The following is an 18,691-nucleotide window of genomic DNA, read 5'->3' as shown; positions in this document are numbered from 1 at the left end:
GGAATGAGGAACGTGTGCAAAGCAGGCGAAGATAAAAAGGTACGGAGGAGGGACTTGGGGGAGTGGTGCTGGGAATGCGATGGGTGGAAGGAGTTTAAGGTGAGGGTGATAGGCCGGAGAGGGGGTGGGGGCGGAGAGGTCGGGAAGAGTTTGCAGGTCAAGAAGGAGGTGCTGAGTCCGAGGGTTGGTACTTCATCTCCAACATTGCAAGCTCATCAGACGGTCCCCTTGCAAGGAGGGGAGGAGATGATAAAGATTGGACTTGCCCTGCTGTGTGGACTTGGCATTGCCTGCTCTGATGCTCTCGAAGGAACAGTTTGTTTACCTGTGCAATCCTGAGCAACCAGAGACTGTGTACCATCGATACCAGGAAGATGTCCTTGTGTGCCAAGAGACTGAATGTTACCAAGAATGACTATTGCAGCGGCCAACTGCATCAAAAAGATTGAACAGTTCATTTACAGAACAAGTCGAAATGGTCTTTACCCGGTAAAGGTGTTGTGTGCCAGTTTCATTTGTACTATGGGCATCCCTGGTAAGCCTTGTCCCCTTTCAGATAGATCATATAGCAAAAGAGATAAAGGGGGAAGTTATTCTTCACTAACAATTTGTTTCCAGAAACCCATAATAAAATATTTGGAGAGAATGAAGTTGCGGTCTTACTTCAGAAATAGATTCCCTGACCCCTTTTATCCTTCCAAACCATAACATGGGCGTATTGAATAGCTCTAAAGTATTTACAGGATTATGGACATCCTCCAATAAATCCGTGATATCCTCTCCAAATTGCTACACTTGCAATGGATGGGAATGCCCTCATGTAAAAGTGCCTAAAACTATCCCCTGTGCTAGGATTAAATGTATCAGTTGTCACTGCTTCCCAGAAAGACCATCCCATGTGCATGCCTTAAGGAGGAATATGTCTCTATTACCACTGGTATTTCAACGTTTTGTGGGATGGGTAACAACACCCACCTTTATTATGACACTCCTAATGGCACTAATATTTCCCAAATTATTGGATGGGTAGAACCATTCTGGGATGTCGACAATGTTTTCTATCAAGAGACCACCTCATTCGACTAAATGATTTCCAGCCTTTATGTTCGGGACCAAACTATGTAATCATGGATGACCCAGGTCGTCGAGGAACAAAGATCGGCCCGCTTCTTATTGGGAAGGTTCCTCCATTATCTATACTAAACTTGGATTTTTTTGCAGTTATACTAAGGCATCTAACTAACTTATCCTGCATTGAGCAAGTGCTCCTCATGCTGTCCTGATTTGGAGATGCTGGTGTTGGGCTGGTGTGTACAAAGTTAAAAATCACACAACACCAGGTTATAATCCAACAGATTTAATTGGAAGCACTAGCTTTCGGAGCGCTGCTCCTTCATCATGTGGTTGTGGAGGACACAATTGTAAGACACAGAATTTATATCAAAAGTTTACAGTGTGATGTAACTGAAATTATACATTGAAAAATACCTTAATGGTTTGTTGAATATTTCATCTGTTCGAATATCATGATAGTTTCACTTCTTTTATGGGTAAATCGCAAAACATTTTTTAAAAGTTGCATTCTCTGGGTAACATTAACAATTGGTGTTAGCTAGACAATATGTTGCAGGTGTTAGCCTCCTGTGTTCTCTGTCTGTCCCATAATGTTTAGACTGATTGTAATCTAAAAAGTGAGATGTTCGAGTCTTACAAGAATGCATGCAGTTTTTGAGCAAAGTATCATGTAGCTCTGCAAGTCCAAATTCACCTACAATCATATATGTATATGCGTTCATGTTGGTCTTTGTGTGTGTGTGTGTGTATCTGCCTGTCTGTCTGTTCTGGTTGGGGGTTTGTGAATGTGTGAGAGAGTGTATATGTGAGTGCGTGAGTGTAGAGTGGTCTAAGTCTCTGAGAGGATGCATGTGTGAGTGAGGGATTGTGTGTGTCTGTAAGGGTGTATGTGTGAGTGTCTGTGTGCGTGTCTGTGTATATGTGCGACCGTGTGTATGTGTGCGTATAGGAGTGCCTGTGTGTGTGTAGGAGTGTCTGTATGTGTGTATAGTGCAGTGGTGGTCACATGCAGTGTGACATGACACAAAAATTATTGACAAGGAAAAAATTAGGTGTGAAATATTTGCATTCAATGGAAAAATAACTGGAAATTTTCAAAGTGTTTAGGCTAAATAATAGCTTGATCCTGGTGTGGAAATCTTACTCATCATTTAGATTAGGTTACTTGCAGTGAGGAAACAGGCCCTTCAGCCCAACAAGTGCAAAGCGACCCGCCACACACCCAGACCCTTCACCTAACACTACGGGCAATTTAGGATGGCCAATTCACATAACCTGCACATTTTTAGACTGTGGGATGAAACCAGAGCACCCGGCGAAAACCCTCGCAGACACGGGGAGAATGTGCAAACTCCACACATTCAGTTGCCTGAGGTGGGAATTGAACCCGCGTCTCTGGCCCTGGGAGGCGACAGTGCTGACCACTGTGCTATGTTTTCATTAGATTTCAGTCTTAAAATTGAACTAAACAAATGGGCGGATTTGGTTCTTAGGCAATCAAGTGGCTATGATCACAGAATTTATCATCTTCAATAATGACACTTTGCTGTTAATGACCAATATGATATTAAAAGAATCTTCATAAAATTTCAAGTTTGAGTCACACACAATAATGTTAGTTGGGATCATGCTGGCTCTCAATGTAGATTAGATTACTTACAGTGTGGAAACAGGCCCTTCGGCCCAACAAGTCCACACCGCCCCGCTGAAGCGCAACCCACCCATACCCCTATATCTACCCCTTACCTAACACTACGGGTAATTTAACATGGCCAATTCACCTGACCTGCACATCTTTGGACTGTGGGAGGAAACCGGAGCACCTGGAGGAAACCCACGCAGACACGGGGAGAACGTGCAAACTCCACACAGTCAGTCACCTGAGGCGGGCATTGAACCCGGGTCTCTGGCGCTGTGAGGCAGCAGTGCTAACCACTGTGCCACCGTGCCGCCCCCATTCTATTCACTTTCTGTGTGAAGAAGTTACCCCTCAGGTCCTTTCTAAATCTTTCCCCTCTCACCTTCAATATATGCCCTCTAGTTTTCAATTCACCATTCCTGGGGAAAAAAGGCTATAAGCATTCATCCTATCTCTCCCCCTCATGATTTTACGCACCTCAATAAAGTCATCCCTCATTCTCCTACATTCCATGGTATAATTCTGATGTTACAGATGGCCCACTGAACTTCATAGACACTTGTTATAAGTTAGTACATCTGTTTGAGGTCTGCTAATTTCGCATAGAGGCGGTATGACACCACATGATGCAGTGTCTTTCAAATGTAGATGCACAACTCTCTTTGGACACTGGGATTGGGGAGTTGACATGTACTGGATATTGCTGATGAGGGGTTCAATGCGAAATGCCATGGAATTCATCACTTTACACCTTCAATAAGGATCTGCTCCAAAGTGTAGAATCACGAAGCTTATGTGGCACACTATTTATCATCAATGTGGACGAACATACGAGACACGGTGAATTTACACTGAACCTTGTGACAGTCCGTTGGCCAATCTGCTCCATGCACTTCCCCCTTGTTCAAGGGCGAGTCTCAATTATCTTGTTATGAGGAAATGGTTGAATACCTGCCTAGATCCTGTCTGGGAGCTGTCTGAAAATATTTAGGAGCTGGTCACTCTTTACTGGAAGTACCAGTGTGATCCAGCAAGACTATATTTAGATTCTGGCCTTTTCAATCGTATTTTGGATGTATATGGCTGTGCAAAGATCATGTGTTTACTCATCTGGTCATGAATCAGCTGTTTACTGTGGTTATCAGCCGGTTACTGCAGTTACAAAATTTAGCAATAGTTAGATGTACATTATGACTATTGAAGTGAATAATCTTTAACTGAAAAAAACATTTATGTTGGTTTGATTTAAGATTCAAAGAAATAAAGTGGGATTCACTCTTTATTGTATAAAACTCAAAACTGACATGTCACAGGCTAATCCAGCAGCAATCAAACTTCGTCTCGCTCATGGAATCCCACTTTCCAGACAATGTCCCAAACAACACTATGATCATCTCAGGGCAGGTCCTGTCCCACTGTCAGGATAGAGCCAACAGAGGAAGCAGCTCTGTGAGATACAGTCAAGGGGGATGGGTGGGCGGTACTCTGGAAGTACTCAATATTGATGCCTGGCCCCAGGAAGCCTCATGGAATCAGGTTAAACACGGGCACGGAAACATTCTGCTGATTATCAATTACCACATTCCTCGAATTTCCCTGTTTGAACACAACATTGAAGGTTGGAAAGGAGAGAGAATGGACTCTGTGTGGGAGGCTTCTGTGTCCGTCACCAAGGCAGGCTCAGCAGCACCACCTGCTGACTGAGCTGGGACAGTACAAATGGCATTGTCAACAATCTGCCGACCCCACATTTTAAAGACACTGCATCATGTGCTGTATTACCGCCTCTATACGAAATTAGCAGACCTCAAACAGATGTACCAACTTATAACAAGTGTCTATGAAGTTCAGTGGGCCATCTGTAACATCAGAATTATACCATGGAATGTAGGAGAATGAGGGATGACTTTATTGAAGTGCATAAAATCATGACAGGGAGAGATAGGATGAATGCTTATAGCCTTTTTTTCCCAGGAATGGTGAATTGAAAACTAGAGGGCATATATTGAAGGTGAGAGGGGAAAGATTTAGAAAGGACCTGAGGGGTAACTTCTTCACACAGAAAGTGAATAGAATGAGTTGCCAGAGAAAGTGGTTGAGGGAGGCACAATAAAAACATTTAAAATTCATTTGATCAGGTACAGGGATGGGAAGGGTTTGGAAGGATATGGACCAAATGTAGGCAATTGGAACTAACGCAAGGTCAGCTTGGAACAATTTGGGCCGAAAGGTCTGTTTACAAACTGTATAAGTCTATGACTCTAAGACCAGAAAAAAAACCCAAGCTGAAAGGATGTTCATGGATTGTTGAATTGCCCTCTTCATACAGGAGGATGTCATTTTATTAAAAAATGCATCATTGAAATTGTGTTTCTTTTATTTTTCGGAATGATGGGTAACTGAGGACACCATTGTGGAACTGGGTAAGTAATACCTAGTAAAAGGACTGTGGGAGTTTGAAATCCGGAACCAAACAGAAGCTGAGTTGGATATAATCGAGAGCATCAAGTTCCTTGGAGTAACGATAACCAACAATTTGTCCTGAACCACCCACGGAGATGTGAGGGTCAAGGAGTCACAATAATGCCCCTTCTTCCTCACGATGCTTGGGAAATTGGGCATGTCCATAAGGACCCTCACCAACCTTTTCAGAGTCACCACAGAAAACATTCTATCTGGGAGCAACACGATTTATTCCGGAAACTACTCCACCCAGGACTGTAAGGACGTTGTGAACAAGGCCCAGACCATTACACAAGCCGACATCCTATCCATTGACTTCATCTGGACTTCTTGTTCCTGGAAAGGCAGCTAATATCATCAAATATCGTTCCTATCCCGGATATAATTTCTTCCACTCTCTTCCACCAGACAGAAGATGCAAAAGTTTAATTCCACGTACCAATAGTTTCAAGACCAGCATCTTCCCTGTTGTTATTAGACAGTGAATGGATCGCTCAGATTTTAAATCTAATGTTAATACTGCTTTTGTAACCTCCTGTGTTGATGTAACTTTGTCTGCCTCCCTCTGTTCAATCACCCTGTTATCTGTATGTCTTTGTATGTTATGATTTGCCTGTACCGAGCACAAAGCAAAACTTCTCACTCCACTTACGTAATTATGCCATTAACAAATCAAATCAAATCAAATTGCTGGAAAAACTCATCAGGTACCGTGTTTGGAGAGAAAGCAGAGTTAATGTTACCGAGCAGTTCTGAGAAAGACACTGGAGATGAAACATTAACTCAGATTTCCCTCTCCCGATGCTGCCAGACCCGCTGAGTGTAATGAAGCTGTTCCTATATAACGGTGATGTTGTCCTTGGGTTCTTTTTCAGAGACATCATAAAAGACTCAGACTCTGAACAACGTAAGTTGAAGGGTTTTAGGACCAGTTTGATTACAGCTAAGAGAGACTGCCTCATGAAACAGGCTTTCAAGGTTTTGAAACTAAAACCCTTGTGCAATGAAAGGAGAGAAGCCAGTTCTCCAAGCTCAGCTTCACTCTGGTTTGGTTTGGATTTCAGCACCAGTATTTTGAAGCTGCTGAACCCACAGAAGCAGGTCCTGGCTGGTCCTCCCTCCATAACTTCACTCCTGCAAGACCCTGGATTTGATTTTCACTTTTGTGCCAAGGTATTTGTGGGTTTTGTTGCAAGTATTGGAACCGCATCGTTAAGTTGGGATAATCGGTTTGGCTTTCAAATATGTTATTTTGTATTCTCTTCTGTGATTCATTCAGAATTCCTGTAAATAAATTATGTTTTGTTTCAAACTAAGCTGTATCTCTCTGGAATATTCACTTTACACCTGCTTGAAGCAACTAGCAAATTGAGGGTCTGGACTACCTCCTTGAAATGTTTGGAGGGCTCTGGCCATTTCCATTAGAGAGTGGGGGCTCATCTAGAAATTGTTCAATAGTTCCGATTTGGGATGAGGGTTGTTGGTCTTGAAGGCAGCGGGTGTCAGGTGGTAGTATCTTTTATTCTGGGTGTTACATTTGGTTGGTTTAAACAGTGCTCAGGACAGCAATGGTTCTTTCAGTCACCAAGAGTTTTCTTGGGGTGGGAGAATTGACCTTGGGGGTTTTGCAAAAAAATGATTAAGACCAAGCTTCTGGAATTATGCAGACATGCTGGGGTTGGAGCTGCCACCTTCTGTGAGGAAAGGAGAGATAATTACAGCAGTAGCTCAGCATTTACATTTGCTGGGAACAGCGTCAGAATCTTTATAGATGGCTACAAATCAACTGAAAATGAAGCAGATGAGTTAGAGACTGGAGATAAGGCAAGGGCAGCAGAAAGGAAACGGTTTGAATTATGATTGAAAGCAGAAGAAAGAGTAAAAGAATGAAGTGCTTTAGCAGAGCAAAAAGGAAAAGAGAAAGGAGAGAAGAGAGAGAAAGAGACAGGGAAGAGAGAGAAAAGGAGAGACAGGAAAGGAAACGAAGAAAGAGAGGGTGTTCAAACTTCAGAAATTAGCACTGAGACAGGAAAGTCAGCTTAAAATGTCGGAGATGAAGGTAGAAGGTAAAGTTAGTGAGGACGAGCAAACCCATGGTAGCCAAAGGCCTGGTGAGAAATTGTTTAAATATATTCACCATTGTCTAAATTTGATGAGAAGAATGTGGAAGCCTTTTTCATCTCATTTGAAAAGGCGGCAAAACAAGTGTGGTGGCCAGTGACCCATGTGGGTTTATTTGATTCAAATAAAATGTGCAGGTCGGGCTAGTGAGGTATTCACCATGCTATCAGAGGAAGTATCTGGGGCGTATGCAGAGGTACATAAAGCCAGCTTAAGAGCATATAAACTTGTGCCAGCAACCTACACACAATGTTTCAGAAATCTAATGAAGGACTCTGGTCAAATCTACATTGAGTTTGAAAGGAACAAACAATGTCATTTTGATAGGTGGATACTGACATTAAAAATGTGGTAAGTCTAGAAGGACAATGATTTTGAAGGTGTTCACTACTTCCTGAAGTAATAAGAACTCATGTGGAAGAGCAGAGAGTTAAAATGGCAAGATTAGCAGCTGAAATGGCTGATGATTATGAGTTGTCCATAAATTAAATTTTGGCTTCCAGAATCAGTTTCAATCAATGAGGGATAGAAATTGGGGAAAAGAGAAATTCTCATGTGGATAGGGAAATGTAGATCTCAGTGAAGATCAGAAAGATAACTTACCACTGGATAAAAAGGAAACCCTTGTAAGGATAGAGAAGTTAATAGGTTCTGGTGTCTTCACTGAAATGAAGTAGGCCACAGGAAATCACGATATTGGTTGTTCGGGAAAGCACTGGGAAGCCAGATGTAGGAAAACAGGATCAGCCAGTGAACTTTGTTGGAGTGTTAATGGAAAGCACAGTGGAGGCTAAAAAGCTGCACGAGAATGTACAAGCTGCTTGGAAGTTGGTTAAGGAGGAAGTGCCAGATCTTCTTAAACCACATACCTGTGAGGGTAAACTTTATTTTCATAGGCCAGGAGCTGCAGCTAAAAAGGTTACAATATTAAAAGACGCAGGATCCTCTCAATCTGTGATGTTGTAAGATGAGGAGATATATACTTCTGAAGGACTATTGCCAGAAAAGTTACTAGTAACGAGAATTCACGGTGAGACAAAAAGCACTCAATTCTGTAAAGTGAGGTTAGAGGGTACAGAGAAGAGTGGAGAAGTCACGGTCAAAGTACTGGCTCTCAGTTCCACCAATAAAATCTGTCCTTGCTAATGATATAACTGATTCACCAGTATTATGGTCGAAAAGCCATTGCAAACTCAGGAAACTGAATTGTTGCAGGACACTATCCTGGAATGTTTCCTGACTGTGTGGCAACAAGGTCACAAAGTCACCATTGGACACACAAGAGATCAATGTGTACAGGTAAGAAAGTTGAAGTGGATTTAGCAGAGATCCGGTTTGACCTGATGGTTGAGACAAACCAGGAGCAAATACAAGACCATGCACCCTTCTTTAGGTCAGATAAATTAACTGAGTTACAGCAAAAATATGAAAATCTAAAGCTGTTGTATCTAAAGGCATATCATAAAAAGGAGTCAGGATATATCCCTGAATGCTATGACCTTAAAACTCGTGTCTTAATGAGGAGATGGAGAACATCACATATTCAGGCAGAGGAGAAATGGGCAAAATTTCATCAAATCGCATTGCCAGAGGCTTGTGGGAAGGAGGTGTTGCAATTGGAACATGAGCTACCATTTGGGCGTCAATTTGGAGTGAGGAAAACACAGGCAAAAATACAAAAACATCTTAACTGGCCTGGACTGCACAAGGATGTTTAGGGTATAGGTTTGCTCGCTGAGCTGTAGGTTTGATATCCACACGTTTCATTACCTGGCTAGGTAACATCATCAGTGGCGACCTCCAAGTGAAGCGAAGCTGTTGTCTCCTGCTTTCTATTTACTCCTCTATCCAAGATGGGTTCCTGGGGTTTGTGGTGATGTCATTTCCTGTTCGATTTCTGAGGGGTTGATAGTTGGCATCTCAGTCCATGTGTTTGTTTATGACGACACAAACAAAGCTGCATCAGAACACAATTCCAACGAGCCACCACACACTGCAGCACCGACAAACTTCGGAGAACAGAGGAGAACCACCTGAACAACGTATTCAAGAAGAACGGATACTCAAAAAATACAGTGCACAGATTCCTCAATAACAAGCAGACCAAACACAGCCAGAAACCCGAACCACCTTACCAGACTTCAAAGAACTTTTAAACATGACAGCCAGACTACTAAGATCCCTCGGAATCCTAGTAGCACACAAACCCACCAACACTCTCAAACAAAAAATAACAAATTTAAAAGACCCAGTACAACCCATGGAAAAAAAGAACGTCATCTACAAAATTCCATGCAAGGACTGCCACAAACACTACGTAGGACAAACAGGAAGAAAGTTAGCCATCAGGATACACGAACACCAGCTAGCCACAAAAAGGCAATACCCTCTCTCCCTCGTAGCCCTACACACGGACGAAAAAACACACCATTTTGACTGGGACAACACAAGGATGTGGTTGAATTTTGCCAGATGTGTAATACATGTCAGGTAATTGTAAAACCACAGGTGGTAATAAAACACTCATCTTTAATACCTATTCCTGCATTTATGGAACTGTTTACAATTTGGTTGTGTAGGTCCTCTAACTCAAACAAATAGTGGGGCTCAGTATTTGTTATCAATAGCGGATGTGTCGGCTAGATTTTGAGAAGCCATTACATTACACAACATCACCGCTAAAAGGATTGTAGAGGGATTCAGCAATCGTTTCACGAGATACGGACTACTAACAAAGGTACAATCAGATCAAGGGTCAAATATCACGTCCAAACTATTCAATGAGGTTATGGATAGCTTGGGGATAAAACAATTCAAACCTACTGCGTGTTATCCAGAATTGCAGGGAGCTTTAGAAATGTGGCATTAGACATTAAAGATCATTGAGCGCTTACAGTCAAGACTATCCAGATGATTGGGATAAGGGAATTCCATTTGGGCTTTTTGCAATCAGAGATGCACCAAATGAATCAACCAAATTCAGGCCATTGAATTAGTTTTGGGGCATGAATTGAGAAGACCGTTAAAATTGAAATTGATTAAGGAGAAACTGGTAAGTCAGAATTTAGAGACCACATATTTGGACTATGTGTCAAATTGTAGGAATGATTAAATAGAGCTGGGGAGTTGGCCAGACAGCATTTACAAGTATTGCAGAATATGATGAAACAGGAAGCAGACAAGAAATCAACAATACCCAAATTTGCTATCAATATTAGTGTTACCTCCAGTGATAGGTGAACCTTTACAAGCAAGGTTTCGTGAATCTTATCAAGTCAAAAGTGAATTACTTGATTGGGACTCCAAACAGAAAGAAATCTCAGAGAGTCTGTCATGCAAATATGCTCAACAGGTTTTGACAGGGAAGGAAAGCCAATGATTGATGGCATACTTGACCAAGATAAAAACTAACTTGGCTCTCAGCCTTTTGACTTAGTATTCGGAATAGCTCGCATTAGGAAAATATTGCTGGAGATGAAGACTGAGGTTCTGAAATTATAATTTGATGAACTATAGGGCCTATACCCCAGGCTCGATAACGGGAGTGCTTCTTGAGCTCGTTAGCTTCTCCTTCTTTGAGCAACAAGGCGATAGCTGCACTGTGCTTACTTTTATCTTCAATTATTGTAAAATGTGGTATGTAAGCTAAATTGTTCGTATCGTTGTAGAATTGTAGACTCACTGTTCAGCTCAAGAGTGTGCTGTGGGACAGTGGAGACTGAGTCGTAGCATCTTCGTGAATTCTCAAAAAATAAAGCTTTTTGAAGCAAGACCCGAAGTCTCAGAATCAGCAGTTTCTTCGACAGAATCCGGCATAGTCAGGCACGTTTCCAATTAATATGAGATCAGAAACAAAGCCAAAGTAAAGGAGGAAATACTGGGTGGGGCATTCCGAACTCAAATGGGTCTCAGCCTGGTGTTCCCCTCAGGGAGATGTAGTATAGATAATATCTGGCATCTGGCAGGTGGCTCCAGCTGGGCCAGACGACTGAACAGTTGAGGGAAAATCTTCGAGAAGTCTAAACTTACAGGGCAGTGAGAGAGATGAAGAAGTGGGAGCTACTCAATTCAAATCAGCTCGAGACTTCAAGACCTTGTGACTGGAAGAGAAACACCGGTGAGTGCTTATAGAAGATTAGTGCACGTGGGCGCGGCTCACAGTTTTTCTTTCCCTCTTTTCCTTTCTTGGGGGTTGATATCTCTTTGCCTATCTGCAAACACAGATGTGGGGCACCCAGAAAAAGGCCTAAAGTGAAAAAGTGGAAAAGTGAACAAAACAAAGACATCGCAACAGAGATCACAATGAGATCACGGCAACAGGTAGACAAACACACTGTTCCACCGGGATCACCGTCGGATACGGTGCTTCATGAAACACAAGGTTCTGGGTATGCCACTCCTTTTAGTAGTGATCTTTATGGATTGTGCCAGGCTGTTGGTCCTATGGAGTCTCTTTTGTCTTAAATTAAGGAATGGCAATAAATTACTCAGGAAGGATTTAGCGATCCCACTTGGAACAAATGTTATATGATGCATTGTTTTGCTAAACGGTTAAAGGTTGCTAAGCATCATCAACCTCCCCAAATCTAAACCTCAGGAAAATGCTGGTGCAGAGAAGGACGCACCTTACAGTGCCTCGATGGGGCTGTATCCGCATGCGGCTTGAGTCTCAGGAGGGCACTGTTTTGGAGAACATCCTCTTGGCCTCCTGTGTGAGAACAGCAGGCCTGGCCTCTTCACCCTCCACATTGCCAAGATGTAAACATTACTACTGACCTGCCACCCAACCCACTATGATGCAGCTGGCAGTCAGACTGAAATGTGTCTGACCTGGATATGACATCTGGGATGCTCTCCGCCACCTCTGATGCAAATGAACTTTTCAGTTCCACTCCTCCCATCACCCAACTGCCCTGAGTGATGGTCAGTGATATAGCCTTGGCCCTCCTCTGAGGAAAGAATTATGATCAATGGGGTTTCGAACCCACTGAAAGAAGCCTATCCCCTTCCATAAGTGGCTGGTCCAAAGCTGCCAGATTTATGAAACCGACGCGGAGATGTTCCTCTCCTACTCAGAGTTGCATATGTCACCTCATGGGCGGCTGTTCAGGATTCCTTTTCCGTCCTGGCCGCGAACATAGGGGTCGGATCAAGGAACTCACAGAGTAGCAGCGGGGTCAGGGAAATATCCCCCAGGACGAGTGGCTCTACGACCTCAAATAGGCCAGGCAGCATGACAACTTTGAGGAGGTCACTTGATGTTTTCAAAAGAAAGGGGAGACTCTCGTTGATTTTCTCACCCATTTTTAGAAACATAGGAATCATGCCATGGCACCGGTCATGCCGAATACCAATGTCACCTTTCCATCACGATCCCCGGATTCGGCTGGTTACACTGTCACAGACCTCTGCTCAGCGTTTCCACTGCAGGAGGATAACCAAGATCTCTTATCTTTCTCCTATGGCAGCCAACAATTCACCTGGAGCCGTCTTTATCAGGACTATTTAGACAGCCCGGCAGTGTATGCTGCAGTGATGTGAAGGGATCTGTCTCAGATCTCTCTCTCTCAGCCATGTTGCAGCACTGTGTTACGATATGCTGATGACCTGATCGTCACCTCACAGTCCCACGTTGACTGTCAGAAGGACTCCGTGACCTTGTTGATACACTCAGCCTCCTGTGGGCACCACGTTACTCAAGGCAACCTACAATTCTGTCGGCCCTTCGAAAAATGTCTAGGCTGCATCCTGGAGGGCGGGACCCAGACCCTCCCCCCGGGTACTGATCATGTTGTTGCAATTTGCAATGCCCTGCGACCAACAGGAAATGCTATCTTTTCTTAGCGCCGTGAACTATTACCACCAATAGGTGCCTGAATACCGGTACATGGATGTGATTGTGCGTCAGTTTACACTTAAGGGAGAGCCTCATTCTACTGTTCGCACCCCTGAGCAGCTGCAGGCGTTTGAGGAAGTCCGAACTACTCTGCCACAGGCCCAAGTCTTGGGTGTAACCGATTATCGTAAGCCTTTCATCCTCTATGTTGACGAATGAGAGGGTTTTGTCAGCGGAGTCCCTGTTCAAAGCCATGGTGAGCCTATTACTCCTCTCAGTTGCCTCCGTTGATCTGTGGCCTGCCAGCCTGCCTCCATGCTGTCGCTGCCACAACCACTAACCCACTGGAAAAGGCAAACCCCATTGTTCTGTATTCTTTGTCAGTCCCAGCTTGGAAAATGGGGATTGAGTAGTGGAACCCAGTGTCAGGGGAATATCCCCCGGGACGAGTGGCTCCAGAACCGAGCTATGCAGGTTATCTCAAATGGGACCATTGTACTGTTATTGCCCCGCAGGCTGTTTTGCCCCATTCTCAATTTGGCTGCTCCTTAGCATTTCCCAGCATCCCCTTGGACTGGGTATGAGGTCATGCAGTTGTCCAAGCTGAATCTATCATTCCGTCCTGTTCCTTCAGTGAATCCTTTTACCCTCCTTCCCACCTCCCCTGACTTGGACTCCTACCACCATCCCTGCCTCCAGGGGGCCGACTCTGTGACATCTCCTTTCCTTAATTTATCCTAAACGTCCCTTCACAATCATGACCTTGCTCTGTTCATGATACCTCGTCCATGCGTCCCTCCGGTGATCGCTCCTTTGCTATTATACCGGCGTTACACCCTTTGAATTGCTACACGCATGCACTCTCCTGTCTGTGACGTCAGCCGGGGTTGCTGAGCTCTTTGCCCTTACCCGTGCATGTATCCTCGTCACGGGAAATTCCGGTAATATTTACATTAATTCCTGTTATGCCTTTCAGGTGGTCCATGACTTTGGTACACTCTGGAAAAACTGTAAATCTATTACCTCATCCTGCAAACCTGTTCGACATGTGACTCTGATCAACAACTGATTGCAGACAGTGTTTTACCCTGCACTGGTCGCGGGTGTCAAAAGTGAAGTGCATTATACCTCGGACGAGGTATCCCAAAGTCACGTTGCTGCAGATACTGCCGCCCATGAGGCACTGTCATGGTCCCCTTCTTCGTTAAGATACAGATTCCCTCCACCTCCCTTCCAGCAGCTCTCCAGGTACAGAACAAAGCTGCAGAGGTAGAGTGCGACTTCTTGGATTGTGCTGGATGCTCTCCTGACGTCTCTGGACTTTGGCAGCATCCAGATGGCGGAGTGGTCTGTCCGTATGCTCTCCTCCACTCACATGGGCAGGGGCATGTAGGAAAAGGAGGGATGCTACATTACATTGCTTAACAATGCTTTGCACCCAGTATGTCTACTGTCTTCAAATAAATATCTGAAACCTGCCTTATTTGTCAAAATACACTCAAAGAAGAATATCTGCATATTTTGATGATCTACCTGTCGCTGAAGAGCTATTTGGGAAGTTGCAGATTCATCTTGTCCCTATGGCTCCCTCAGGAGGGTTTAAATACATACTGGTCACATTAGAAACATTCTCTCGATGGATACAGGTTTTTTGTACTAGAAGCGATGATGCCCGATCAGTAGTAAAACATCTCATGAAAGATATAATCCCCTGACTTGGAATACAGGGACAAATGAAGTGGTGCTCACTTTATGGGAAAATAATAACAGCAGTATGTGCAGTATTGGGATTTGTGTGGAAGATTCATATCTCCTATCAACTACAGTCCTCGAGAACAGTGGAATGAACTAAAGGGATTACCCTTGCAAAGACTTGCCACAAAATTAAACAAAACTGGCCAGAACCCTTGCCATTACCCTGTACACCCTCTGAAACCAGGTTAGTAGATCCGCTGGTCTAACCCTGTTTGAAACTTTTATGTGAAGCCCCATGACTACTGGTACCTGACAACCTCTGCTACATCGGAAATAGCTCTGATGTGGTTTGATAAGAAATCCCTGCAATACGCCCAAACCCTGAGTGAAGCAGCTCAGACCAATCATTCAAAGGTAACAGAGGACACGCCAAAACCCCTTGGGTCTCACACACACACCCTTTCAGCCTGGCGATTTAGTGAATGCTCAGTCTCTGAACAAAACTCTCTCTCTGTCCTGGGTGAAAGGGACCGTATCAAGTGTTACTGATAAACGGAACTGCTGTTGAATTGGAAGGATGTTAGGAGTGGGTGCACATGACCAACTGTAAAATACATGAGCCCACCAACTCGGCAACTACTGAAGTGAATGATGAGAACCCTGTGGATGTAATTCCGGGGCCTCCTCAGGCCGCAAACAACTGAAACTAGGAGGGCATGCCAAAACAACACCAGAGAACAAGGCATGGGAATGTATCGACTGACACTTATGTGGGATCTAGTCAGTGTTCTTCCATTATTTCCTGGATTTTATCCATCCAAAATTTGACAAGCTAACGTCAGTTTTCATTTAATTGTTCTCGTGTCCTTAATAGGATGTCAGGCTCCCTGTGGAAAGATCTGACCCCCAAATTTTGGGGGGTGGGGGTGGGGTGGAGATTCCAGATGAACCTCCCACAACAGTACTTATATTATTTGGGACTTTTAAGGCCGATCCTTCTCTTCCCTCCGATTGGAGAGGGTCGAGTTCTATGAGATATGTACGTAGTGCCTCGCGTTAGAGTCTTGGATGAGTTAGCTTCACCACTGAAGCCCAAAAGACCCCTCACCAGATTCCTCACCTGGATTGGGATGTTTACTCCTTCTATTGGAATCTATCTGCATTCTCAAGAATTGAGCAAATTGAAAGCAGTATTGGAAATTGTCTTCAATGACACTGAGGTCCTGACTGAGATCAATGCTGAGATTATCACAGTTAGAACAGTGGCCCTTCAGAACCACTTGGCTTTGGATTGTCTGTAAGCCAAAAGGAGGGTGACACATGTGCCGTTTTTGGGCGCGAATGCTGTACCTACAGACCAGACAACTCTAAGAATGTCTCAGATTGCCTTCCCCTCTCCTGTGGTTACGTCCGAGCCCGAGTGTCCCTGGAGAAGGAGCACACGGTGTCTACCAATGCCCTCGAGCTGTTCAGGGAGAGGTGGGCACCACAGGGAGTGGAGTGTTTTATTTCCCCCTCCAACTCTATTGTAATTTAATTCCTGCCTCCCCTTCAACTTTTTGATCACGAAGCATTACCCTTTGATGTGATGTGCACTGCTTGTCACAGGCCACGCTGGTGTTTCCCTTCTTCCTGGTCATGGAAATTGAACGATGATTTGTATACATGTTGCCTTTCACTGTGTCTCACACCTGCACACACACAACATGGGTACGGGGGAAATATAAGCACTACCCCAGTTAGGCGGGAGTGTTGGGGGAAAGAAGAAAAACAAGTCTCTGATTTGGTGACTCACATTCACATGGTAGTCGAGAACTTGAGCTCCCTCTTTGATTCCTGGTGGTCCTTTGACATTGCCTGGTTGGGTAAGTGGGAATCCTCCCTAAACATTGGGCGTGTTCCGTTTACTATCATACTCCCAATACTTTGCATCATATGGAGAACTACAAGCTGTTGTTATGCGCAGTTCATTCCGACTACATTTTCTGCTCCAAAACAGATGGAATCTTCTACCAGACCATATCCCATGATGACCCCGACGATGAACAAGCGTGTATGAGTATGCGCGCTTTTCCAGAAGGATGTGCAAACCCCTCTTTTGAATGCTCCTGTTCCCTTAACTCATGCGTTGATCTGGAAAATCAACAAGCAGGGAAATGTGGAAGTAGTAAGAACATGGCCTGCTGCTGCATGATGGGATACTTGACCAATATAACGATATTCTGGCTTTCAGCCCCTCGCTTGACTGAAAAAAATGCGGCTGGAGATAAAGAATGAGGCCGTGCAATTATAATTCGACGTCATATAAGTATTATATCACAGGGTCGTCAGTGGGAGTGCTTCTTGAACTCATTGGCTTCTCCTTCCTTGAGCAACAAGGCGATAACTCTTACTGTGTTTATCTTTATCTTGAATTAATATAACGTGTGGAATATAAACAATGTTGTTGTATCATTGTAGATCTATAAATTGGCTGTTCAGTTCGAGAGAGTACTGTGTGACAGAGGAGAGTGTGTGACAGCGTCCTGTCAATTCATGATCAATAAAGCTTCTTGAAACAAGATTCAAAGTCTCAGACTGAGTAATTTCCTCAACAATGGCGTCGGAGGATGAGTCTGAGTGGGATGCTTCTTGTCCAGTTCTGGAATCAAGCAGGGCTACCCATTGCTGCCTTTTCTTGTTTTATTGTTGCACCAGAGGCGAATGAACAACTTTTGTAATTCATGCAAGTGTTTCTGTCATATTACAAATTGGCTATCTATTGCTAACTCTTTTACTAAAATTCCTCAATCCACCATTACCAATTTATACATCAACCCTTTGATTTTCTCATTCTCAATTTCCATTTTAAAAATTCGAGCATTTTATGGTGACTTCTACCCAATACAATACGATTGTTCATTAATACGATATCATTACACAACTACCAATCAGAATAGCCTGTTAGCAAGTTTCTCCTTCAATGAGTTGGTCTGAAACATCGTCATATGTAGACTACGGCAAATTGTCCTCTACAGCATTATTGCTAGTTTGGTTTTTCCAACCTATGTGTTGGTTAAAGTCAAACACAATTGTAGTCATATCCTGTCTGTCCACTGCTTAATGCCTCCGTGTCTGTCTCCAGCACTGTTTTGGGTTTATACACAAATGCTGCCTTTATTTAGATTAGATTACCTACAGTGTGGAAACAGGCCCTTCAGCCCAACAAGTCCACACCGACCCTCCGAAGAGTAACCCACCCAGACCCATTCCCCTACATTTACCCCTTCACCTAACACTACGGGGAATTTAGCATGGCCAATTCACCTAACCGGCACATTTTTGGACTGTGGGAGGAAACCGGAGCACCCGGAGGAAACCCAAACAGACACGGGAAGAATGTGCAAATTCCACACAGACAGTTGCCTGAGGTGGGAATTGAACCCAGGTCTCTGGTGCTGTGAGGCAGCAGTGCTAACCACTGTGCCACCGTGCCGCCTAATGGACACGAAGAGAGAGGCAAAAGAGAAGGTATCATTCCTATCTGCTGCTGTACCATTTCATGTGTGTCTCAGAGTCAGCTCTGAAACAATTCTAGGACGGTTTCATCCTGGTCGGACCATCTGTATTAATTAAGGCTCATTTAATTCTTGAGGATATTTTTCACTGAGTTATTTAATTTGTTTAAAGGTTTGTCCTAATTTGAGAAGTTATACAACATAGAACATTACAGCACAGTACAGGCCTTTCGGCCCTCAATGTTGCTTTGGAGAAGGGGCAAAGAAGGTTTACCAGGATGCTGCTTGGACTTGCCTTATGAAGAAAGGTTGAATAAACTCAGACTTTTCTATCTGAAGAGAAGGTGGAAGAGAGGAGACCTGATC

This window comes from Chiloscyllium punctatum, chromosome 47, assembly GCF_047496795.1.
Source record: "Chiloscyllium punctatum isolate Juve2018m chromosome 47, sChiPun1.3, whole genome shotgun sequence".
Classification (NCBI taxonomy): Eukaryota; Metazoa; Chordata; class Chondrichthyes; order Orectolobiformes; family Hemiscylliidae; genus Chiloscyllium; species Chiloscyllium punctatum.
This window is presented reverse-complemented; position numbering follows the sequence as displayed.